The sequence below is a fragment of the Dendropsophus ebraccatus genome, chromosome 6, assembly GCF_027789765.1.
Source record: "Dendropsophus ebraccatus isolate aDenEbr1 chromosome 6, aDenEbr1.pat, whole genome shotgun sequence".
NCBI lineage: Eukaryota > Metazoa > Chordata > Amphibia > Anura > Hylidae > Dendropsophus > Dendropsophus ebraccatus.
In genome coordinates this window covers 103,748,210-103,774,252 of record NC_091459.1, presented here as the reverse complement: position 1 = coordinate 103,774,252, position 26,043 = coordinate 103,748,210, and the positions used below count along the sequence as shown (strand labels likewise).

General features: G+C 43.4%; 1 protein-coding gene across 1 annotated transcript in view; it reads left to right on the top strand.

Moving 5' to 3' along the window:
* Positions 1 to 1,932: 1,932 nt before the first annotated feature.
* The window catches only part of PLCH1 (phospholipase C eta 1), a 230,968-nt gene continuing 206,857 nt past the window's right edge, over positions 1,933 to 26,043 (top strand). Inside the window, exon 1 of the mRNA XM_069975469.1 lies at positions 1,933 to 2,020. The gene's annotated coding sequence lies outside the window, so the exon portion shown is untranslated. The remainder of the gene's footprint in view (positions 2,021 to 26,043) is intronic.

Below are 26,043 nucleotides of genomic sequence, written 5' to 3'. Positions count from 1 at the left end.
CTGCTGATATGTCCCCTTTGAGCACAGAGCCCTGAGAATGAAGGTATGTCTCTTACCTTAATCCTCTGTGCTATTTTTGTGCAGTTTATAGGTATATCCTTTGGCTAATCTGGCGGTTTAGGGGGGACCCGCCTCTAGAGCACCGAGCTCCTGGCCAACCTGCTCCATTGATTTACATGAAGAGGGGCGGGCTGCCTGGTAGTCGATCAGTTCTAGTCTATTGAAGGAGAAGAACAATGAAAACAACAAAGTGCCAGGTCCGCTGAATGCCAGACACTGACAGCACCTGATGGACCCCATTGACTATGAGGCCTTATCCACACACCAATTTTCCTTTTCAGACCTCAGAAATCATGATCACTGTTCACATGCTTGTGGATCTGCAAAAACGGATAGGAGGACAAGGCTACATTCACATGTCCGTACTGCAGTCTATGAGCACTACAAATGTGCAGCGGTAATGCTCCATGCTTAACGGAGCACTACACACTACATTAAAGGAGAAGTCCGGTGAATTTTTTTTTATTAAAGTATTGGATTGCCCCCCAAAAGTTATACAAATCACCATTATACACTTATTACAGGAAATGCTTATATTGTGCTTTTTTCCCTGCACTTACTACTGCATCAAGGCTTCACTTCCTGGATAACATGGTGATGTCACTTCCTGGATAACATGGTGATGTCACTTCCTGGATAACATGGTGATGTTATGACCCGAGCTGTGCGGGCTGTGGCTGCTGGAGAGGATGATGGCAGGGGGACACTGAGGGACACAGGGCACTGGAGGGACACTGAGCATCCCCCTGCCATCATCCTCTCCAGCAGCCACAGCCCGCACAGCTCTGGGAGTCGGGTCGTGACATCACCATGTTATCCAGGAAGTGACATCACCATGTTATCCAGGAAGTGACATCACCATGTTATCCAGGAAGTGACATCACCATGTTATCCAGGAAGTGAAGCCTTGATGCAGTAGTAAGTGCAGAGAAAAAAGCACTTTATAAGCATTTCCCGTTATAGGTGTATATTGGTGATTTGTATAACTTTTGGGGGGCAATACAATACTTTAATAAAAAATTTTGCCGGACTTCTCCTTGGTCATATGTTCTGTCCGCAACTGCAGACAGAACTACAGACGTGTCAAAAAAGCCTAAGGGTGTGTTAACACAGACAGATTTATCTGACAGATTTTTTAAGCCAAAGCCAGGAACAGACTATAAACAGATAACAAATCCATTCCTGGCTTTGGCTTTAGAAATCTGTCAGATAATGTGTCTGTGTAAACGCACCATAAGAAATGGCCGCAGGCTGAGTGACAGCCATTAAAAACTGACCCATGGACTTCTATTTGAGCTTCTGTTCCACAAAGAAGGGACCGTATAAGTGCAGGTCTGACTTTTGATCAATGGTCAAAATGGATCAATTTTCAAAGCGGATATGTGGATGACCACATGGAAATCAATGGGTCATTTTTCTGCAGAAATAGCTGATGTGTGAATGAGTAGTAAGGTATTTTGTCCTGGATTTTCGATGGGATCTGTAATGGAGGCTCCTAATCTCAGATGCAAATGTGAACACAGCCTAATAAGTATAAGTGTTCTATCCCTGCTCTATGGGAACGTGTATTGGCTGGAGAGCGCACCTTGTACCTACAGCCGATGTGACAGATCTCCCGTATAATAACCTGCGGATTATTCTGACTGCAGAAAGTTATTCATGCGATAAAATCATTCACAAGAATAAACGAGAACCGCATGAAGCCAGAGACGGGCCGGGCGCTGCGGGTGACTCCTCCGGGTGAGGGAAGTCCCGGGCCGGCTGCAGGCTGGAGCAGGTGCGGCAGGTGTGGGCTGCGGGGCGGCTCCATTCCGCACGGCTCCGGCTCCGGGTTTTCCGCCCGCCCCGCAGCGCTCTCAGTTTGAACTGGATTGGAGGTAGTGGCGGCAGAGAGCAGTCACCGGGAGATGTGACCGTCCCCGCGAGCGGCACCGGAGCCCATCACCGCACGTGTGTGACTGTAAGTGCGATTTCTATCACAGCGCTCCGTGTACACGGCGGGCTCCTCTGTGGGGGAAACCATCAGTGACTGGTAGAGACCCCTCCAGCTGTTCTGTGAGATAACGCTCAGTGTGCACTGACAGCTGCCATGCTGGGGGTAGTAGTACCAGTGTGAGGACCCCCTGATGATGCTGGACTGTAGTGTGCTGCTTATAGTCTCTACATATACACAGTATGCAGCTCTCTGTATATGGATAATGTAATGTGTTTGCTGTATGTGTCAGAGCTGATGTGGGACAACATGTCCTGTGTACTGTGTAAATAGTCACCTCTGCTGTATACTCCTGGCTGCAGCCCTGGCCCCATTATTTATGCTATACACAGGCTTGTCAGGTGCTTATATGTGGGGGTCACACATGTAGGATGCTTATGCATGGGGGTCACACATGTAGGATGCTTATACATGGGGGTCACACATGTAGGATGCTTATACATGGGGGTCACACATGTAGGATGCTTATACATGGGGGTCACACATGTAGGATGCTTATACATGGGGGTCACACATGTAGGATGCTTATACGTGGGGGTCACACATGTAGGATGCTTATACGTGGGGGTCACACATGTAGGATGCTTATACGTGGGGGTCACACATGTAGGATGCTTATACGTGGGGGTCACACATGTAGGATGCTTATACGTGGGGGTCACACATGTAGGATGCTTATACGTGGGGGTCACACATGTAGGATGCTTATACGTGGGGGTCACACATGTAGGATGCTTATACGTGGGGGTCACACATGTAGGATGCTTATACGTGGGGGTCACACATGTAGGATGCTTATACGTGGGGGTCACACATGTAGGATGCTTATACGTGGGGGTCACACATGTAGGATGCTTATACGTGGGGGTCACACATGTAGGATGCTTATACGTGGGGGTCACACATGTAGGATGCTTGTACCTGCGGTTCACACATGTAGGATGCTTATATGTTTCGTTCCCATGTGTCAGATGCTTATATGTGGGGTTCATACATGTTGGATGCTTATATGGGGTTCACATGTCAGATGCTTGTATGTGGGGTTTATACACGTTGGATGCTTATACATGCATCAGATACTTGTACACGTGTTGGATGCTTATACATGGGGTTCACACATGTCGGATGCTTGTACACATGTCGGATGCTTGTACACATGTCGGATGCTTGTACACATGTCGGATGCTTGTACATGTGTTGGATCCTTGTTCACAGAAAAAAAGTAGACTGTCAGCAGAAAAAAGTCCACCTGGTCCATCTAGTCTGCCCTTATAATATTCTTATTATCTTAGGATAGGTATATGTTTACCCCAGACAGGTTTACATTCACTTACTGTGGATTTACCAACCATATCTGTCCCTAGCATCTACCAGTATAGTAATGTATCCTGCATGGGAGCCTATAAATGGGATCTGTCATAGTGGAGCCCCCTGATGGAGACCCCCCCCCCCCTAGACACTGCAAAAACACAATGTGACACAAGCCTAAAGGTAAATTCCTACTTTCTCTATCCTATATAAGATGGGATGCCAACACGTAGTACCACTTATTTATACAATGGACAAAGTATAGTCTATTAGTGTCAGTTTCTGTGCCTACACTGTAATATTATGGGAATTGAAAGCATGTGTGATTGTGATACACAGAAATGTATGTTGGCATCCAATGTATACAGCAAAGGCCGAGCAATAACAGGTGTGAAGATATCCTTACTCAGTGATTTAATTAAGAATTCTGTTATTCTTCATATGCCCCTGCGGCTGCTGAGGGGGAGGGGGAGGGGGGGGGGGGTAGCATATGCCTAGAAATGTTTTATTACCTTCTATCTCAGTCTTGGGATCCAAACTTCATCCACCACAACAGTTGAATATCATGTAACAAAATAAGCGGACTATACTGTTGTTGTCAATGTTGTGGCTATTAGTCTGAAAACTGTAACATATGTGTTGAGGGTATTGTCCTTGGAATCCCATGACGGGAGTCCTTGTGTGCAGACAAGGGTGCACTGTACTGCCACATCATGCATTATTAAAGAGCGGCTCCCAAGGGTCAGGGCTCCCAGCCTGCACCTTTTATTTGCAGGGAGATGGTCTTAAGCAGTAATCTCAGGCTTAGCTTAGACATTATGCTACACCAAAGTTCTGACCTCAATCAAAGTTCAGGTTTGGGTTGTGCAGATCTTTATGACATATGTGGCCGCTGTCTTTGATGGCTTCACCGCTCCGTGCCGTATAATAAAATGCACTAGTTAAAAAGGGATTGGGAGGAGGGCAAACATTAGAAGCCAGGGAGACTCACAGCCAGGGTTGTTTGGAGGGAGGAACAAAAGCTTTGTGGGAAGTGAATTAAGCACTGAAGCACATCACATTGTTAACGTGACTGTCACTTGAAAGATTCTCAGACCGGAACCTCGCAGTCCCATGTAAAGCCTGAAGACTTCCGTAATATTTCATTCATTGGTTTTCCTGCATTACCTGGAAAAAAAAGGAATTATAGAATCCATTGTACTTGACTGCACACAAGGTGCAAGGAACAAAAAGAAAGCGAATGTACGACCACGGCATGTGGCATGTGGCTAACCACCAGAGTCGTAAAAATCTGATGGGACGCGTATGGCGGAGGAGTTGGCAATCATTAACTTACACACATAAAAGCTGCATTGAGAAAGGAAAATCCACCCTCTTACCTGCAGACAGGTAGCATGGCACTTTTCAGTTTTTATCAGAGAACAAACCATTTGCTGATTACAGGTATTTTCTTTCTTAAGGGTATGTTCACACATAACAAGTTTGCGGCAGATTTCACGTTGCACATATTGCAACAAATCCGCTGCAGTACTCATTACCATTAGAGTCTATAGCCCGGCATTCTCACAGCAAAGAAAGGGGCTCTGTTTTCCTAACGCTGGATAACGCTGGTACGATCCCACGAACCGCATTCGCAGCGGATTTCACGCTGCACAATCCGCTGTGATACTCCATACTGTACTGATGTATGACTCTGTATTTATGCGTTCGATTTTAATTCCGCTGCGACAGTAGCGGCAGTGTTTTGTAACTACTTCTTTGCCGGTCTGGTAAAAAAAATAATGACACAATGCTTATCTGCTCCCGCTCCTCCAGAACGCTCCCGTCTGCTTCTCTTGTCCCGCTGACAGTCCGCTCAGCCAATCACTGCGCTGTCCCACCACAGCCAGGCATGAGCCGGCTGAGCAGACTGCTAGTCACTCGGCACTCGAAGAAGCAGATGGAAACGTGCATATAAGCATGATGTTTTATATTTTTACCAGCCCAGCATAGAAGTAGTTACAAAAAGCTGCCGCTACAGCGGAATTAAAATCCGATCCAAGAATACAGAGCCATAGGTCATAACAGTATTGAGTATGGCAGCGAAACTCACAGTGTGAAATCCACTGGCAATGTGGTGCATGTGCCTCCAGCTCTTCAGACTAGTCTGTAGTAATTACTTGCATTTGCCATAAAATTAAGACTTTTGGGACATTTTTTCCCACTAAAACCCTTCATTGTTTTGTTCCTCTGTTATCCCTCCTGGAAATGTGTGAATGCACCGACAGTAGGAACCATTCCACTTGTTATTACACAGTTGGTTTCCCCCTAAGTTCTTACCTCCATTGTGGGTCCATTGGGTAGGAGTTGATGGCAGTACAGGAAGTGTATGGGGGTATCTCATGATGTTGGCAGAACAAGATTTCCTGTTCCAGTGTCTTCTCTCATCGCCCTCACAGTGTCCAATCTGCAGACATGTTATAGAAAAGGAGACGCTGAGCTGACTGATATATAGTTTTGTAGGAACAGTTCCAGGACAACTTGTAACTTATTCGTGTAAATCTCTGCTCTTTCTGAGCAAAGAAGTCAAGTAGGTGGTTTTCACCAGTGATTGACAGCTCTCTGTATAAGTGTACATATAGAGAGCTGTCAATCACTGATCAGGAACGCCCACTTGACTACTTACCCTGGAATAAGCAGAGATTTACACGAATAAGTTACAAGTTATCCTGGAACTTTTCCCACAAAACTATATATTAGTCTGTTCAGTAAATCCTGGTCTGTAATATTCCTGCATATTGGACTGTATTTTTAAAGTGATAGGTTCCCTTAAAAGTGTTTTGTCATTTATATAAACTTTTGACATGTTGTCCAGACATGAGACCATGGACATGAGACCTGCTATGATTGTGCGTTATAACCATGCGCAGCAGACTGATCCAGCCGATTACTGGTGTGGGCTCTATTATAGTCTCCCCAGTAATCAGTCTGCTGGGGAGTGGAGTGCACTGCTGTACGCTCTATTATCCACGATCGCAGGACTGAGACCTGATGCAATCTAAACTTTTGACTTCTCTGGGCTACATGTAAAAAGTTGGTACGATATCCATATTTTACATTTTCTAGTCCAGTTGTTTCATGCGTGTGTGTGAGTGACGTCTGTATGTTTACATTTAGGCTCCATTCACATCTACAGCATCAGCTGCAGATTTGATGTCACATATTTTATGCTGCAGATATCAATGTAACTAAATAATGGAACACAGCATAAAATCTGCACCAGATCCTGTATGTGTGAATGGACCCTTAAAATGCATGTGCTTGCCTCTGGAGACAATTCTGACAGTCAGACCAGTCTTTGACCACTGATCCTTTGTCTTGAGTACATACAGTCTGTGTCGTTAAGCTGTAAAATGGTTCTTACATTCTAAAGATAAGTGGATTTATTATACTGCTTTTCTCAAGGATGGATTTACACCAGTGACGGCCAAATAAATGTAAATCTATTAAACCGTAAACCAATCCAATTCTACTACTTCAGGAGCCAGTCTGATGGCAATAGGACATCCACAGTCCTCAGTACATGACCATTATCCCCAAATCCTTCCATCCACAGTCCTCAGTACATGACCATTATCCCCAAATCCTTCCATCCACAGTCCTCAGTACATGACCATTATGCCCAAATCCTTCCATCCACAGTCCTCAGTACATGACCATTATCCCCAAATCCTTCCATCCACAGTCCTCAGTACATGACCATTATCCCCAAATCCTTCCATCCACAGTCCTCAGTACATGACCATTATCCCCAAATCCTTCCATCTACAGTCCTCAGTACATGACCATTATCCCCAAATCCTTCCATCCACAGTCCTCAGTACATGACCATTATCCCCAAATCCTTCCATCCACAGTCCTCAGTACATGACCATTATCCCCAAATCCTTCCACCCACAGTCCTCAGTACATGACCATTATCCCCAAATCCTTCCACCCACAGTCCTCAGTACATGACCATTATCCCCAAATCCTTCCACCCACAGTCCTCAGTACATGACCATTATCCCCAAATCCTTCCATCCACAGTCCTCAGTACATGACCATTATCCCCAAATCCTAATGTACATTGAGTATGTTGCTCACTTATTTGGAGATTAGAGCTCCAGATCTCATTTGTTAACTTGTTGCCATCAGAGTCCTTTCCATAACCCCCATAAACGTTATAGAATGGTGGAGGCCACCATTGAGCTATATGGATGGAGACGCACAGCTGCACATCAATAAATGGGGTCCTACCAGGAATGAGGTGGGTCTGGCAGACTGCCTCCTGACTCTTTACTGACAGCTTATATCAGTGGACAGAAGGGTTGGACATGTGGAATTTTCACCTCTTGGCCCTATTGTTTTAGGACGAATAAGCTGCCACCAGGGCTGTCTATCTGTGACCTTAAAGGGTTTGTTTACCAATTTTTATTTCAAACAACTGATGCCAGAAAGCGCCAGAGATTTATAATTTACTTCTATTAAAAAACCTCCAATCTTCCAGTACTTATCAGCTGCTATATGTGCTGTAAGAAGTGATATATTCTTTCCAGTCTGACACAGTGCTCTCTGCTGCCACCTCTGTCCATTCCAAGAACTGTCCAGAGCAGGAGAGGTTTTCTATGGGGATTTGCTACTTCTCTGGACAGGTCCTGACATGGACAGAGGTGGCAGCAGAGAGCACTGTGTCAGACTGGAAAGAATACACTGCTTCCTGCAGGACAAATAGCAGCTGATAAGTACTGGTAAACATGAGATTTTTTTTATAGAAGTAAATTACAAATCTATATAACTTTCTGACACCAGTTTATTTGAAAGCATTTGTTTTGGTAAACAACCCCTTTAACCTTTCCCATAGAGAACACATCAACTTTCAGCGGTGCCGAACTTTCATGTGTATGAGGAGGGAGAGATAACTGTCAGCTCAATAAATGATTAGCTGACAGTTACTGGCGACCATAGGAAATGTTCACACGGCATGTGGCTTCTGTGATACAGCTTTTATGAGAAGGCAGCAGCTCTTGTGGCCGTCTGTCATCAAATCAGCTCTAGTAGAAGGCCATCTCTCTGATTTTTCTTTGGCCTCATTTTGTGGGTCTAGTCAGCACCCTGCATCTCTGATGTGAATTCCTATAGAATATACTCAGAATAAAAGATGTCACCTATTCCAGTGTATCTTTAATAAATGGTCACACATTAAAGTAACCCCTTTAATGTGCGACGAAGGAGCAGGAGAGGTTTTCTATAGGGATTTGCTGCTGCTCTGGGCAGTTTCTGGCTCGGCCAGAAATGTCAGCAGAGAGCACTGTGTCAAAATGAAAAAAACATATTCTGCAGGACTTACAGCAGCTGATAAGTACTAGAATGCTGGAGATTTTTAAATAGAAGTAAATAACAAATCTATATAACTTTCTGAAACCAGTTAATCTGAAAGAAAAAGATTTTCGCTGGACAACCCCTTTAAATAAGTTTTCTGGCATATATTGTGGTGGATAATATACCAGTGTAAATACTTAAAACCATAGAGATGATAAGGCCCTCGCCAAAACACTGAAAGGAGAATGGAGCGCAGACGTCTCCTTATCTTGGACAAAACCGGGACAGTACCAGACCTCAATACGGACCATATACTCACATATCTGGGGACAATTGGGGACCTAGATCGGTATTAGCCACTGCTAAGCTCTTTCTAGACGTTCCTAGCCCCTTCCTCATGGGACAGTGAGTACTGCCGTCTGAACCCGTGTCCACTATTGAATCCAATTTGCATAAATATGTGTTGTTTACACTAAGGGGGAGATTTATCAAAGGGTGTAAAATTTAGACTGGTGCAAACTGGCCACAGCAACCAATCACAGCTCAGCTTTAGGCAGTGCTGAAAGGAAAGCTGAGCTGTGATTGGTTGCTGTGGGCAGTTTGCACCAGTCTAAATTTTACACCCTTTGATAAATCTCCCCCTAACTGCATAAATATACGTGTTGTTTACCAAAAGCCGTTTATTACTTACCACCTGAATACTCCTGATGATGTCATGATCACAGTTGACTGAAACGCGTTGAGTACGGGTGTGTGGGGCAGCACTTTACATATAATGTGGGTGTAGAGTACGATCGGCACTGCTGGTATACCTAGCGTGTAGGACTAAGTATGATCCAACCTGACACAACTGATGCAGCGGGGTGCTCCCAGGGAGACAGGATAGCATGTAAAATCACAGGTAGAAAGAAAGACTGGGGCACTCACCGAACTTGCAGCTTCAGTTTATTTGCAGTATGGCTTCGATCCTAAGGTGAGGGAGGACAGATGGAATGGCGGGCGCTTACACCCCCGGGACGACGTTTCACGCCCACTCGGCGCTTCTTCCTGCCGGGGAATCACCTGACCTCGGGGAGGGGAGTGTTTAAATACCATTCACCAGAAAAAACACAATGGTAACCAGTGACATAGTGAAAAATAAAAACACAGATTCATAGGCAGTTGTTGTAGTCGTTACGCTCATTGAGTCCAAGCGGGCCGGTAGCATTAAGCTTAGAGATCCAATAAACTTCCCTGGATAAAAGTCGCCTATGCCAGTCCATACCGTTCGTAGGGATTTTAACCCTTTCCAGACCCATAAACTTAACACAGTTGGTGTCTCCTTTGTGTACCGCGCGTATGTGTTCAATCAAACGTGGTACCCCTTTACCAGTCCTGGTGGAGTACATGTGCTCCTTGTAGCGAATCCACATCTTTCTTTTAGTTTTCCCGATATAGAAAAACATACATGGGCAAAAAATGACATAGACCACATAGGTGCTCTGGCATGTGATGAAGTCTGACACACAAATGTCCGTTCCATTCAGCTTGACATATGGCTTATCATGCATGAAGTTGCAGTAACCACACTGCCTACACTTCTTGTTACCTGCAGGTAAGGCCTGTCTGAGCCAGGTGGCTTCTCGGGGTCTCTCATTGTGGGCCATGTTTAGTACGTCTCCTATGGTCTTATTTTTTCTAAAGGTGATAACCGGAGGATTACTAACTTTAGGGGTGAGATCGGGATCTGTCTCTAACAACTTCCAGTGTTTCTTAATGGCTGTAGATATGATATGATTGAGTGGAGTATTTTGAAAAACAAAAGAGAATCTATCCAATCCTGTCTCTTTGTGTGTGTGATATAGGAGGGTGTTTCTATCTAGATTGATGGCTCTATTCAGACTATCGGATACAATAGCTTTAGGATAACCTCTCCTGGTAAAGGGGTACCACGTTTGATTGAACACATACGCGCGGTACACAAAGGAGACACCAACTGTGTTAAGTTTATGGGTCTGGAAAGGGTTAAAATCCCTACGAACGGTATGGACTGGCATAGGCGACTTTTATCCAGGGAAGTTTATTGGATCTCTAAGCTTAATGCTACCGGCCCGCTTGGACTCAATGAGCGTAACGACTACAACAACTGCCTATGAATCTGTGTTTTTATTTTTCACTATGTCACTGGTTACCATTGTGTTTTTTCTGGTGAATGGTATTTAAACACTCCCCTCCCCGAGGTCAGGTGATTCCCCGGCAGGAAGAAGCGCCGAGTGGGCGTGAAACGTCGTCCCGGGGGTGTAAGCGCCCGCCATTCCATCTGTCCTCCCTCACCTTAGGATCGAAGCCATACTGCAAATAAACTGAAGCTGCAAGTTCGGTGAGTGCCCCAGTCTTTCTTTCTACCTGTGACTTTACATATAACTTTTTAGCCGTTTTGAGGCTGTAGTGACCGACAGGGGTCATACTTATGTGACCGATAGGGGTCAAGACTTACCTACGTTGGACCGACTGATCTTGGACAATATTGTTTTGACACTGGTCACTGTGACTATGATGACTGGACGCTACATAGGTCATTTTCACAATAGTTGTCATATATAGAGACCAAGTGGACAAAGAGATACTAAATGTCTTATTGTATATAATTGTATATAGCTCTCTTGGAGACTGAGCACATTTTGTCTTGCTGATTGCTAGTGAGTGTTTAAACTAACAGCAGCCAAATAAATATTCTTCTTTACGCACAGCCCTATTTTGTATTTGTTTCATTTCAATATATTGTGGTGGGTAAGACACGCCAAAGTACATGACCCAAAACTATGCGTGAACCCAAGTTTAGATACCAGCAGCAAATTTCTAGGTAAGTTGGCATACCTGGTTCCTTGGATGTATTCATCCCTGTTTTTTGGGGGGCAGCAAAGTATGAACGCTTTAGTTTACTAGCATGAAAATAGGGTTTTTGGGAACAGATACGACACCTTCTTTAGAAAACGAGCCATATATATTCTAACGCTATATGGAATCTTCAAGTGATTGTCTCCAATCCTGTTACCATTGCTTTTTCAATAAACTGTGCCTGTGACTTATAAGAACTTAAAAATAAAACTGTATCAAATGACGGTCTCCTCCCTTTAAACTGCTAAGCAAGTCCGCCCAATCGTATTGTGGTCGTCTCTTATTACCCTATAATCTCCAGTTCTGCAGGATTTGCACCATGCAGGAATGTGAGTTGTTCATGCGCTGTCATTGGGGTAATATGTACCAGGGACTAAAGGATTTAAAAGAGATTTCTGCAAAGTGCAGGCTAAGTCACAATAAAATGTCAGCGAGGAGGAGGAGAAATGAAGCCGTACGTATCAGTGACAGCTGAATACTGACTGCTATGGGGACTGTGGTTGGATTGCTAATAACTGTAATGATTTGTATAATATTTTGTAGCAAAAATGATAAGACGTTGATTGTTATTGATGGTAATACTACATTCACAAGTGTACATAGCTGAGAAGCATGCTACTATGTTTCCTTGAAAATAAGACAGTGTCTTTTATTTATTTTTGCTCCCAAAGATGCCCTAGGTCTCAGGGGATGTCTTATTTTTACATGAAGAAGAATTCACATGTCACATGCACAGCAGGGACAGAGCGTATGAAGCCTGCCACCAGGGGGAACTCATCACAGCATACTCGTACAGTACAGCGGGGACAGCTTACGGCAGGGGTGGGGAACCTTTTCCATGTCGAGGGCCGGTCGGGCATTAATAAAATCATTCGAGGGCCGCATACCGTGCGCGGCAGTTAGTAGCGGGGGTTTGCAGCACCCAGGGCAAGGCAAGGTATTGTTCGCCTAGTGCCCCTGCTATTGTAGTTAACCCCCAGCCATGTCCCTGGTAGCCTAGTTAACCCCCCCAGCCATGTCCCTGGTAGCCTAGTTAACCCCCATCAGGCATGTCCCTGGTAGCCTAGTTAACCCCCATCAGGCATGTCCCTGGTAGCCTAGTTAACCCCCATCAGTCATGCCCCTGGTAGCCTAGTTAACCCCCATCAGTCATGTCCCTGGTGGACTAGTTAACCCCCATCAGTCATGTCCCTGGTGGACTAGTTAACCCCCATCAGTCATGTCCCTGGTGGACTAGTTAACCCCCATCAGTCATGTCCCTGGTAGCCTAGTTAACCCCCAACAGTCATGTCCCTGGTGGACCAGTTAACCCCCAACAGTCATGTCCCTGGTGGACCAGTTATCCCCCCCCCCAACAGTCATGTCCCTGGTGGACCAGTTAACCCCCAACAGTCATATGCCTGGTGGACCAGTTAACCCCCAACAGTCTTGTCCCTAGTAGCCTAGTTATCCCCCCCCCATCACTCATGTCCCTGGTGGACTAGTTAACCCCCATCAGTCATGTCCCTGGTAGCCTAGTTATCACCCCCATCAGTCATGTCCCTGGTAGCCTATTTAACCCCCAAATAAAAAAAAATAAACATCCCTCTCACCTTTCCTCCGTTCCCACGCTGTCCAGGTCCTCTTCTCTCCCAGGTCCTCTGTGCCGGTCTTCTCCTGCAGGCGGCGCGCGATGAAATGACGTCATCGCGCGCGGCCCGCAGGAGACTGAAGACACGCGCCGCTTTGGAGGAGGAAGGAGCCGACACAGACAGCACGGCAGCTGTCACAGAGGATGCTGTGTGCGCCGGCTCCTTCCTTCCTCCAGAGCAGCGCGTGTCACAGGGGAGCCGCGGGCCGCGGGCCGCATCGGGAGGTCTCAGGGGCCGGATGCGGCCCGCGGGCCGGAGGTTCCCCACCCCTGGCTTACGGTATGGTGATAGGCGATGGGATAGTGGCAGACTGTGTGCACCTCTACATCTGGTGGTAGAGGACAACAGGGATGGTGTCAAGCGACGGGTCTCTTGATGCCTTGCCTGCACATTTACAAGTAATGGCCGCGGAAGGGAACATCGGGGTTGGCGACAGGTGACGCTCTTCATGTCCTTCATGCAGCTGGTCTGCAACGGACGGTGGAGGTAGGGGACAACGGTGGCGGGGTAAAAAGTATCACAGCTGCATGCCCTGGTGTCTTGTTAGGTGGGCATGCTTCCAAACAAAAACTTTGCTAGGTCTTACTTTTGGGGAGGCCTTGTGACCTGACATAGATTCTTCTTGGATTTTCAGTAGGCATCTATATTTCCCTTAGTGTTAGTAGCCTCAGGTGTCCTCCTCCTTGGTCTGGTCACTGAAGACCAACTTGTTTTCCCACTGACAGCGATGTTGGTTTTCTTGAGTGCTTGTGCTGACTGTGATGTCCACAGAGGCCTCTAAGATTGGTTTGTCTCTTCCTTAGGGTACTATTACACCAAGCAATTTTCTGACGATTAACGATAAACGATCTTAAACGACCACTAAGGCAAACGACCCGAAATTGTTCGCCCAAGTACACGAAACGATGATCGTTATTTATGATTGTTCTTGCGGTCGTTTAATCGTCGCTATTGCGTACGTTTCAGCTGTGAATTATTATTCCACCGAACGATGAGCGAACGATCAAACGATAAAAATAGGTCCGGATCCTATTAAACGATCAACGATTTCTCGCTGGTCGTTTAATCGTTGCCTGCTATTACACGAAATGATTATCGTTCAAATCCGAACGATTTTTCGAACGATAATCGTTCCGTGTAATACCACCCTTAGTGATGCAGCTTTTGTGAAGAGCCAGTTCTCTGCCTTTAAAGCAGCTGTTGTAGTGGACTGTGACTTTTTTTTTTTTAAATTCTTTATTTATAGAAATTTTTGCAGTATTACAAATCAGAATAACAAACAAAGGCTACCAATGAAAAAGTATAGGAACCATAGACAGTAGCCAGGAATGAAACATGTCATAACAACACCAACATTAGGAGTCGCTAACCGAGAGCGGCTTGTGAACCACAGTAAAAGACGAAAAAGAGAGAGAGAAGCCGAAAAAAAAGAAAGAGAAGATCAGAGAGAAGGAAATAAAAGTGTGTGTGTGGAGGTAAGGAAGGTAAGGTCCCGGACCACACACACCAACCTTCAGGACAACCCTTAAGTTGTAACAAACTGTTTGTACTCTGTGGACCCTTCAAAGACGGTCCATGCTGTCCAAGAAGAAGCAAACTTCTCAGACCTTTCCTGTACCGATGCCGTCAGCTGCTCCATTCTCTGTATGTCCTTATGGATCCAATTATTTACTAAGCAAACTGTCTGCAGCCGTTAGTGGTTAGAAGGACGTTCATGTCAGAGGAAGCATCCTAGCAGTCATTAGAAACACAGAGGCATTGGGCACAAGTAGACAAGTGGCAAGTAGTGCAGCTCCAGAAGGAGTCATGTAGAGGTGGTCCATGCAAGAACCATCAGCCCTCATGGGTACAGCTTTACCTCCTGGGGTTACAGGGTGCATGGATGTCCCAGCCCCCTTCACCTTTACATAAACATTCCTAAATATAGTGCACTGCTGCAAGTGACTGTCACTACCAAGCCTCAATGCCTTTATGAAGAAAATAAATCCTAATTGTTTGCGCCAATTAGTATTTGCAACATTTCCGTGGGGTTGGGTTTGACTCCCTTACGTAACATAGTCAATAATAACACTTGCTATATATATATATATATATATATATATATATATATATATGAACAAATGTCATGCACAACAATCTGGGGAGTGTTCTCTGTGTCACCTTGCAGCACGTAGAAAGTTTCTTTGTAGAAATAGGTTTTAACTGTAGATTAAACATGGTTTGTTTGCCTTTGCCTTATTGGGTGGAACCTACAAGTTAGCATTAGAATGGTCTGCTTCTCTTTGTGGTAGGAAACCTGCCCCTCGGTGCATTATAGTGTTTACCTGAGGAAACTGTAAATCTCCTACGGGCCGTGTATGCTGAGAGTGGAGGTAGTAGTGAGTTCTCCTGTGAGAGCAAACGATCCAGGAACAAAGGAATCCTATGATCCTGAAGGCTGCAATAGGTAGGAATTGAGTATTCTATCTATTGCGGTTGTGTTTGTACTAAAGGGGAATTCCATTAGCTAATGTTCATGGAAGTTGGATGATGTAGAATATATTGGATATTTTTATAGTTTTGAATCAAGGACTGGACTGTAAGAGTTTTTCCCAATCCCGAGAATAGGGACGCAATCACCCTGCAATGACTGGTATAGTGTTGTTGAAAATGCACTGAACAGGCTGTGCTGTACTGGGGGATGCTTTACCCCGTACATTGCCATGGAGGGCATGTGAAAAAGGAAGTAGTAAAAATGGCTAAAATAGTTTGACCCTCACCTTTTTGTCCCTTGGGTCTTACTAGGCTGTACTAGATGTTCACTCCCTGGACACTAATCATTACAAGTAGAGATGAGCGAATCACACGGACATTTGTTTCGCGAATATTCGCACAAATTCGCAAATATTTGCAAATTGCATACAAAAGAATTTAATTAAAAATAGTGGTGAATATGCTGTTCGTATGAACGTGCCGCTAACTGCCCGTGTTCGCCGATACCAACAATTTGTTCGATGATTGGAATGGTTATACCAATCACGTCGAACATTCAAACATTTATCTCGTGATGCACACAAATGTGTAATATTCGCAACTGTGTAAGTGTAAACTAATGTGCGTTCCCTGTTGCGGCAGCCATGTTTAGAGAATTTGCAAAGCAGGTCTGGCTAATTCGTGAATCGCAATGAGGGGAATTAAACACCCTATTCGCTGTGAATCGGAATTCAGCAGATTCACTTTGCTCATCTTTAAATACAAGACTTAAATTTTCTAAAAGTCCAGAAACAAAATAGTACAAAAGCATATGTTCAGGAAATAGAGCAAACATAACTAGTAGACAGCGTTCAGTCAATAGCCCTGCTGTGGTTATGCGGTGGTATGTATGTTAGCACCATTGGCTCAGTCTGATGCTCACCCCGAAGGTAAAGCTGGGTTCACACTACTTTTTTTCATATGTTTTTGCAAAAAAAAAACCAGATTGAAAACGGATACATTTTGTGTATTCATTTTGATGCATTTTAACGTCATAAAAACCTAGCTGACCTTATTTTTGTGTATGGATGCGCCTTTATAATGGAGGTCAATGGAAAAATGGATCAAAACAGACGCACAAAATGCATGCGTTTTCCATCCTTATTTTTCAAAAATGGATGAAAAAAACGTCCCAGTCTAAACAAATACTTTGTTACTGCTTCTGTATGGAGCTTCTTGGTGCTTGCGCTATCTGATGTAGAACATGGTAAAGGTAATATATCAATTTGTAGAGCTTTAAGGCCCTAAATATTTACCAACACTGGCCAGTAATAAAAAACAAACCAATAACTCTATATCGGTATTGTATTGGTTGGGAAGATCCTCTCTCAAACATACTGAGTAAACCTCAGCTTAGCCTCGTCTATTCAGAGCTCAGAGATACAGACAGAAGTTAAAAAAAAAAGGGATTTTCCAGGATTTAAATATTGATGGGCTATCATTATTCTCCATCAATATTTCATCAGTGAGGTCTGACAGTACAGAATAGATTGACTTTGAAGTGCTATGATATTTGAAAGCTTTGTCATTCACCATAGTCGTGTTAATATGTGCTGACTGTAAGCCCTTAATCTGAATACCCAGACAGCGCCATATGTGATGGATTTGGAAACGTTGACTGCGATTGTACAAGGATTTACTGTCAATCAGTAGAACACAGAGTATAATTGGTGTTATACACTACAACTGATAACGTGATTGCTGAATTGAGATGCAACATGTGCTGAGAACACTTAGGAGATTAGGAGAAGTTCATCACCATTTCCTCCTTCACCTCCTGAACCACTGTTCAACTAAAGGCCGTATTACACGTAGCGATTATTGTTTAAAAATGCGCCATAACAATTGACAATTAGTGAAAACTAGCGATTCTAAATATTACATTCACCAATTACTGTTATGAACGATGGTTTTTATGTGGTTATATGGTTGCTAATCGTTCCTCAGGACGACTCACACAACATGTTTTATCGGGGAACGACTTATAAACAGATATGTTAACGATTGGTGAACTAACAACGATAATTTTTCAACATGTTGAATGACAAAAATAAACGATTTTTCATTTGTCGTTTGATCGTTGGGTCATATTACACGGACAGATAATCGCTCATTTTCGATCGTTATAGTGAACTTTTAAGTGATAATTGCTTCGAGTGATATGACCTTAAAGTGACTCTGTACCCACCATTTGCCCTCCCCAAACCGCTTGCACCTTCGGATAGCTGCTTTTAATCCAAGATCTGTCTTTTAATCCAATAACTGTTCGGCAGGTGATGCAGTTATTGTCCTAAAAAAACTATTTTTAAACTTGCAGCCCTGTGCCAAATTGGCGTGGCCTAGTGTGTCTATGCCCTTATTTTGCACCGCCTCTCCGTCCCTCCACACCCTCTTCATCATTAGGAATGGCCCTGACAGAATTTCTCCTATTCCTCACTAGTCTCAACACTGCACAGGTGCCTTAACGATCCAGCACATGTGATTAGGAGAAAACCTGCCTGGAGCATTCCTAATGATGAAAAGGGCCAGGAGGAGGGACGGACAGCCGGTGCAAGCTTAGGGCACAGACACTCTAGGCCACGCCAATTTGACACAGGGCTGCAAGTTTAAAGAGGACCAATCACCTAAATGTAACTGTCCCTATTATGAAAGTATATCTCTCCCTAACTCTATTCATGAAGATACAGACTGCATTTGCAGTCTGTATCTTTATACTTTACCTGATCCTCTGTTCCCTGGCTGTTCCGGTGGGCGCCGCCATCTTGATGACGTCACTTGCGTTCCAGCGGTGCGTTCCAGCGTGACGTCATCAAGATGGCGCCGCCGCCGGAACAGCCAGGGAACAGAGAATCGGGTAAAGTATAAAGATACAGACTGCAAAGGCAGTCTGTATCTTCATAGATAGACTTTATGAAGATACAGACTGTATTTGCAGTCTGTATCTTTATACTTTACCTATCCTCTGCTTCAGTGCCGCACGGCCGGGCGCCGCCATCTTGATTACGGGCCTTGCGTTCCACCGCTGGAACGCAAGTGACGTAATCAAGATGGCGGCGCCGGCCTTGCTGCACCGAAGAAGAGGATAGGTAAAGTATAAAGATACAGACTGCAGAGGCAGTCTGTATCTTCATAAATAGATTAGAGAAGAGGGACTAGAAAATACACAGCGATCTTGCGCTGTATAGCGCGAGATCACTGTGTATTAACGGAGCGGCGGGCAAAGGATCATGGGAACCTTTCCTGCCGCTCTGCATGACGGGAGTTTCCTGTCTCGCGCCGGCTCTTTTGAAAAGAGCCGGCTCGAGACAGGAAAATAAAAAGTGAATAATTAAAAAACGTGACAATAAAAATAATGAATTATATTTACAAATGTTAATAAAATGATGATTTACATCTAATTAGGGAATAAAAATTTTTTAACTTTCGTCCGTGATTGGTTCTCTTTAAAAGTAGTTTTTTAGGACAATAACTGCATCACCTGCCGAACGGACCCCAGGACAGATCTTGGATTAAAAGCAGCTATCCGAAGGTACAAGTGGTTTGGGGGGGGATGTCAGATTGTGGGTATAGAGTCACTTTAAGTGTTCTGACTAATGTGAACTCTATATAGCCCAATAGCAAATTGGTTTGTTGAAGAATAATAACTAAGGCTATGTTCACACATAGTGTTTGATTAGCGGTGTTAGCTTCCATAAATTTTTGTCATCCAAAATGACTAACTTTTTATTCCCATTGGCTGACCCATTTTCTTGACACTCAGACGCATACTTGTTCTCATTGTTAGGCAGAGTTGTTGGAATTTTTTGAGTATTCTTGAGATCACTTCTCTCAAAAAAGGTTTTCTTTTTTTTGTACCAAACTACAAATGGGCACCCCATCGGTAGCTGTCCAGTCTCCGTTTATCTTTTCTATTTAAAAGGGTTGTCCAGCGAAAATCTTTTTCTTTTAAATCAACTGGTGCCAGAAAGTTATATAGATTTGTAATTTACTTCTATTAAAAAATCTCTTCCTATACTTATCAGCTCCTGTATGTCATGCAGGAAATGTTGTTTTATTTTCAGTCTGACACAGTGCTCTCTGCTGACATCTCTGTCCAAGACAGGAACTGTCCAGAGCAGCAGCAAACCCTTAAAGAAAACCTCTCCTGTTCTGGACAATTCCTGTCTCGGCCAGAGATGTCAGCAGAGAGCACTGTGTCAGACTGAAAATAAAACATTTCCTGCAGGACATACAGGAGCTGATAAGTATAGGAAGAGATTTTTTAATAAAAGTAAATTACAAATCTATATAACTTTTTGATACCAGTTGATTTGAAATAAAAAAGTTTTTGCTGGACAACCCTTTTAAGATTGTGATTCAGAAAATGTAAGTAAAAAATATAGGCATATATAGAAGGTGTATGCCTCTCTAAGTGTTGGCCATTGCTCCTGATGTATAAGTCTGACAGGAAGGTTCAGGCATGGTGTGAAACCCTCAGTGGAACCCCCACTGATTCAGAATAAACAGAGCACACCGTGTGTGCACAGCCAGCACTGGATTTGTTCTCTATGGGAAGGCTGAACAGTGGCAAGCCTTTGCCTTACAGAAAATGAATGAAGCTCTGACTGTGGATGTGTGGTGTGTTTATTCAAAATCCTGACAATTTTGTTCTTGGGATTGTGGCATTCCCAGCAGTCAGACACCTCTGATCAGCATGCTGTTCTTCAGCTGGGAAGTTTTTTTTTTCACCATAAACATGCTGTCCAATCTGTTGGCCTAACCTTAAAGGGGTTGTCCAGTGAAAATCTTTTTCTTTTAAATCAACTGGTTTCAGAAAGTTATATAGATTTGTCATTTACTTCTATTTGAAAATCTCAAATCTTCCCATACTTATCAGCTGCTGTGTTGTCCTGCAGGAAGTGGTGTTTTTTTTTTTTCATTCTGACATTCAGTGCTCTCTGCTGCCATGACTGGTGGAGACAGGAGCTGTCCAGAGCAGGAGAGGTTTTTTTGTGGGGATTTGCTACTGTTCTGGACAGTATATAACTTTCTAAAAACAGTTGATTTGAAAGAAAAAGATTTTCGCTGGAGTACCCCTTTAAGAGTAATGGAAACTGATAAGACTATTATTCAGTTTTGTGTAAGATTCACTATAACTTGTAAATTATCAATTGAAATACCAGTTCATTCTGGACTTGGGAGCTAAGTGGGCACCCTTACCCCATGACTGACAGCTGTCCCTGTATGGGCATGCATAAAGAGATAACTGTCAGTCAAAGCACACCAGTCACCAAAATTTCACATTTTATACTTCAAAAGTTTTTATTTTTTCAATATCCAAGTCATCAAACTACGACTGATTAGAAAAACAAGCCCTCCCTCCCCACACTGTGTCCTCGTAATGTGAGACAGACGGCCCTATATACTTACAGAATCTTGGTCACTCAAACCCTGATTGATAAAAACATTTCATATTTTTTAGTGATGGTGCCCATTTAAATGGTTGATATACAAGTTATTCTGTAAAACTTTATATCAATCTGCTAAGCTCCTGCTCTATAACATGAGGTGGACAGATCAGACTGCATGTTCAATGTGACTGATTTAGTTGAAGGTCAGGTTTCAGTGCAGGACTGCCAAGTTCTTTATTTATCTCGGCAAGCAATTTTTTTTGGTGTACCTTGATTTTGTGTTAAGGAGCATTGTTACCCTGACCCAGAATTTCCTGGATTGTTGTCTTAGGGGGCATTCACACGTCTGCAAAGTACTGTATGTGCACGGACAGACCGGACCTTGGAGCTCCCGGCATCATAATTCATTATGATGCTGAGAGCTCTGTAACTGTTTAAAAGTTTACGCTACTGTACTGACACAGTACAATCCAGCTCTAAGATTTCCCTTTACTCAAAATTGACTATAGGATTGTATTAGGTGGCCCAAGCCCTTCTTGTTTACAGACCCTACATGAGACCGATCAGCCATACTGCCCTTTCCTGCAGGAGCTGTGGGCTGCATATCCGCTATTACATGGGGAGATGTCTGGCCAATGGCCCGTGATGTTTTTAGCAGGTCAGAGCTGCCTGATCAGCAAACAAACTGGTTCATTGGCTGATCGCTAGGCCTATTACACAGGAAGATATTGTGTAATTGGCCCCTTAGTCCAAAATGACCCAAAGGCCCATGCCATATGATTCTTACTTTATCGAAATGTGCAGTTAACAAATTTGAGCAAGAAGCTTCAGGGTGGTCTTCAGGATGTCATCATCACACAGACAAACAGATTTCCTATAGAGTAACTTAAAGGGGTTATGGAAAACATGGTCACATTCTTCCAGCACAGCTCTTGTCTCCAGTCTTAGTGGAGTTTTACAACTGTGTTCCAATGAAGTGAATGGAGCTTAACTGGAGACAAGTGTGGTGCTGTCTCTGGAAGAAAGTGTCCATGTTTTTCTAATGCTGGATAACCCCTTTAATCTTTGCATGGTTTGCACCACCTTAGACACTGCTGTGCATTGTGCATGTAAGAGGGTGGTCTGCAAGGACCCACGTTCACCCTCACACAAGGCTATAATGTTATGTTATTAGGCAATGTTGAAAACTGTATTGCATTGTTATTAACATTGCACTCACTGGCGCATAGTATAGTAGCTGAAGAACCATTGTTTTAGTGCTTATTTTTGTATTTAGTGGATGACATCAGGAAAAGATATTATCTGCGGAAAGAAGATGAGGTGTGAGTGAGGTCATTGTTTTGCTGCCCCGTGTTGACTTGATGGTTAATGTAATGCTAGAAGCACTGCTCCATAATGTCTGTCAGGGAGCTGGGGGGCATCCATCCATATCACTGGATTTGGGTGCCTTAGGGCAGTGTGTCCACACTAAGCTGATTAGACCTGAGTGGGAGTGGAGGTCTGTGCCTACACAGTCACCAGGGAGTATGACGATAGGCTGGATGACAGAAAGCCTGAAGAAGAGTGGAGCTTGTGAATTTACCATGTGAGGACATTCATGCTGTGTGTATTTTGGGTCCTGGAGTTGGGAACCCTTGGGAGTTCCGGAACCATGTCTGTTGATCAGTATATATGTTTGCTATGGTTGAATAGTGTAGTGTAGTCTGCTCCTAAAGGGCACCTGGCTGCAGTAGGGGCACTTTCTGGGAGAGCTCTACCGTTAATTTACAATGAGAAAGCGAAACTAGTGCATTTTATAGAGATGGAATTAGTATAAAAAAATCAGACTTTAGTTTCATTTTGTAACCTTGGGATTTTAAGTTTTTATTTTGTTAGTACGTCCCTCCATTTCCGAGGTATTAGGATTTACCATTTGAATTTTATCATTTAAATACATTCTGCTATTTAATCTGACTCGCATATATAGTATATTATTATATATAGTATATGCTAATTATTGTATAAAATACTTTCATAAAGAACATAGTAAATATATAAGTGGTTGGAATGTTGATTTTCTTAAAGAAGTTGACTACCAGTATACTCCCTGAGTGATGTTACTAACTTGTGTTAATCTTATAACAAAGTTTCAAATCCTCCTACAAGAAAACAAGAGAGCGAAGCACTAGCGTGCGCCCAGGCCGAGGAGTGGATGGGAAAGATAGAGAGACTGTCATGGGAATTGCCAGATAGGCTGTAAGCTGAGAACAGATCCACCTGTTCTTTTAACTACTTCAGGCCTGTACGTACTCCTGACCTGGATTTCTATTCACTGGGATGTGACATGAGCACAGGTGTCCCTCTATGCCTCAGGCCTCTTTCACATGGCAGCATATGGGTCAGGAGTTACATCACTATTTGTAAACCAACACTCTGGCCCAGATTTATCAAGCTGCCTGAAATCCAAACTCGTTTTACTTACAGCGACCAATCACAGCTCAGATTTAGTTTTATCAGAGCTTATACGAGCTGTGATTGGTTGGTTTGGAGAAAACCAGACAGCATGGGTTTCGGACAGCTCGATAAATCTGGGCCTATGAGAATTATAGTTTTTCTTTGAGTAATTTTCACCCCTAATTTTGGCAAATACTGATCAAAATATTGCCACATAGAAGTGGTCTCAGAGTCCTCCTTGGAGCATTAAAGGGAATGTATCATCTAAATGTTCTCTAACTGATGACAGTCAGGCTATGTGCACACTGAGGAATTGTCGAGGAATTGAAGCAGAAAGTTTTCAGGCAGAATTCAAGCAGAATTTAAGCCCCCCATTGACTTCTATAGGATTCCTCTAGCAGATCTACAGCAGAAAATTCTGCTCGGAAATTCTGCAGTGTGAACAACAGAGCAGAAAACCCATTGAACACAATGGGACTTTGCTCTGTACATATTTTACAGGAGGAATTTCAAGCTGAATTTCAAGCTGAATTTCAAGCTGAATTCCTCGCCTTTTCCTCAGTGTGCACATAGCCTAAGATACCAAATATTGTTCTTTTATTCTTAACTTTTTCTATTTTCTGACTGTAATTCCCCCCCCCCCCCACACACACTTTTTGTACATTATTATGGGGGGCTTCCACCTTTCTTGAGCTATTTTTAACAGCATTCAGTAACACGCTTTACAGTACAGTTTAGTGCTTTTATTTTTTCACCTATAGGGTCGTATGGGGCATAATTTTTTGTGCCATGATCTCTAGTTTTTATTAGTTACATTATTTTTGTAGATCAGACGTATTGATCGCTTTTTATAAATTTTTTTATACATAAAATGTAATTTAGAAAAAGCAATCTCTGCGCTTTTTTTTTTTTTTTACCGCTTTTTGTTCACGCTGTTCACTGTGGGGGAACAATATTGTTTTATTTTAATAGATCGGACAATTACGCACGCTATGGTATATTATATGTTACTTAACTTATCTAAAATGGGAAAGGGGGGTGATTTTCACTTTTATTGGGGGAGGGGCTTCGGGACATTTTTAAAAACTTATTTATTATTTTTTTTAACACTTTTAAAGTCCTCTTAGGGAACTATTATATACATTCATTAGATTGTATGCACAGATATACATTCATTAGATTGTATGCACAGAGTGAAGACCTGACTGCACGGAGGAAGGTAAGAGACCTCCGGCAGTCAGGCCATGCGATCAGACACGCTGTGGGGGTCCCGATTGGTAAGTGACAGAAGATGCTCTGGCCACTTAAACTTAAACCGTTTAAAAGGTTAAAGCAGACAGTCCTCACCCGCTATGAAGGGAGCTTAGCTCCTGCTCTTGCTCCATAGCCCGGTACCCTGCGGAGCATACATTTACGCCCTCTTGCGCCAAGGCCCAGGCTACAGAGGCGTAAATGTTTGCTTCTGGTCATTAAGGGGTTAAGCATGTTAATTATTAACACGTTCGTACATAACAGAGCAGCTATTATTCCACCTGTGCTTCTTGGGAGAGATTCCCAAACTAAACACTAATGATAAGGACTAAATGTAAGTTCAATAAACGCTATCAATAATAAGGGCTGGTAAAGGATCAGGCCTAGGCCCCACAGTGGTCTGTTTGCAATAGATTATTGCTCTATCTGTCTTTTTATTAAATCCCTAGTTATACACATTACGAATACAGGCGATAGGATGGAGATACTGGGTGTGTGACCACTAGCACTGTGCAAATTATGAGAAACAATATGAGAGGGAATCCAAAGAACACCAAGGTCGCCATAACAAGGATGGAACAACAACATTGTTTAGGCATTTTTTTTAATAGCCTGAGTTTTCAACCAAACCTAAAAAATATTCAATAGTTTTGTTAACTTTTTGTTCCCCTTGAGCCATAGATATGTGCAGTTATTTTGTGGTTCTCAGTTTTGCAGTTGGTGTGAACCTCTTTGCCAGCACTGCTCTCCGTACGTCAGTGTAACTATCCAAGGCTGTTTGAACACAAGAATAGTAAAGAAGAAATCAGTGAGTAAATAAGGCACATTGCTTGAGGAACCTGGAACTGACTTAAAGGGGTTATCCACCTAAGAGCTAAAAAATTAAATGCTCCCAAACCTAACTGGTCTTACTTACCAAGTCCTCCTGAATATTTCTGTCTACCTGGTGCCATTCCTAAGTTATAAGTTTTTCTAAAAGCCAATCATTATCCAAGGTGGGGAAACTACATTTCCCTTCATGCATTTCCCTTAGCTTTCTTTCCTGCCCACTGCTGTTATTACTATTGCACAGTAAACATAGGACTGTTTTTTTCCACAGATTTTTCATCACATCACCCCTGTATGCGTTCCATACTAGCTGCTGTTGCAGAGCTGACGCACGCATGGTGTACCTATGTGCTGCATAGCAGGCATCTGTTTACCAGGGGTTGGGGGTGTAGTGTAGGTTTAGATCTCTGCTTGCTGGCTG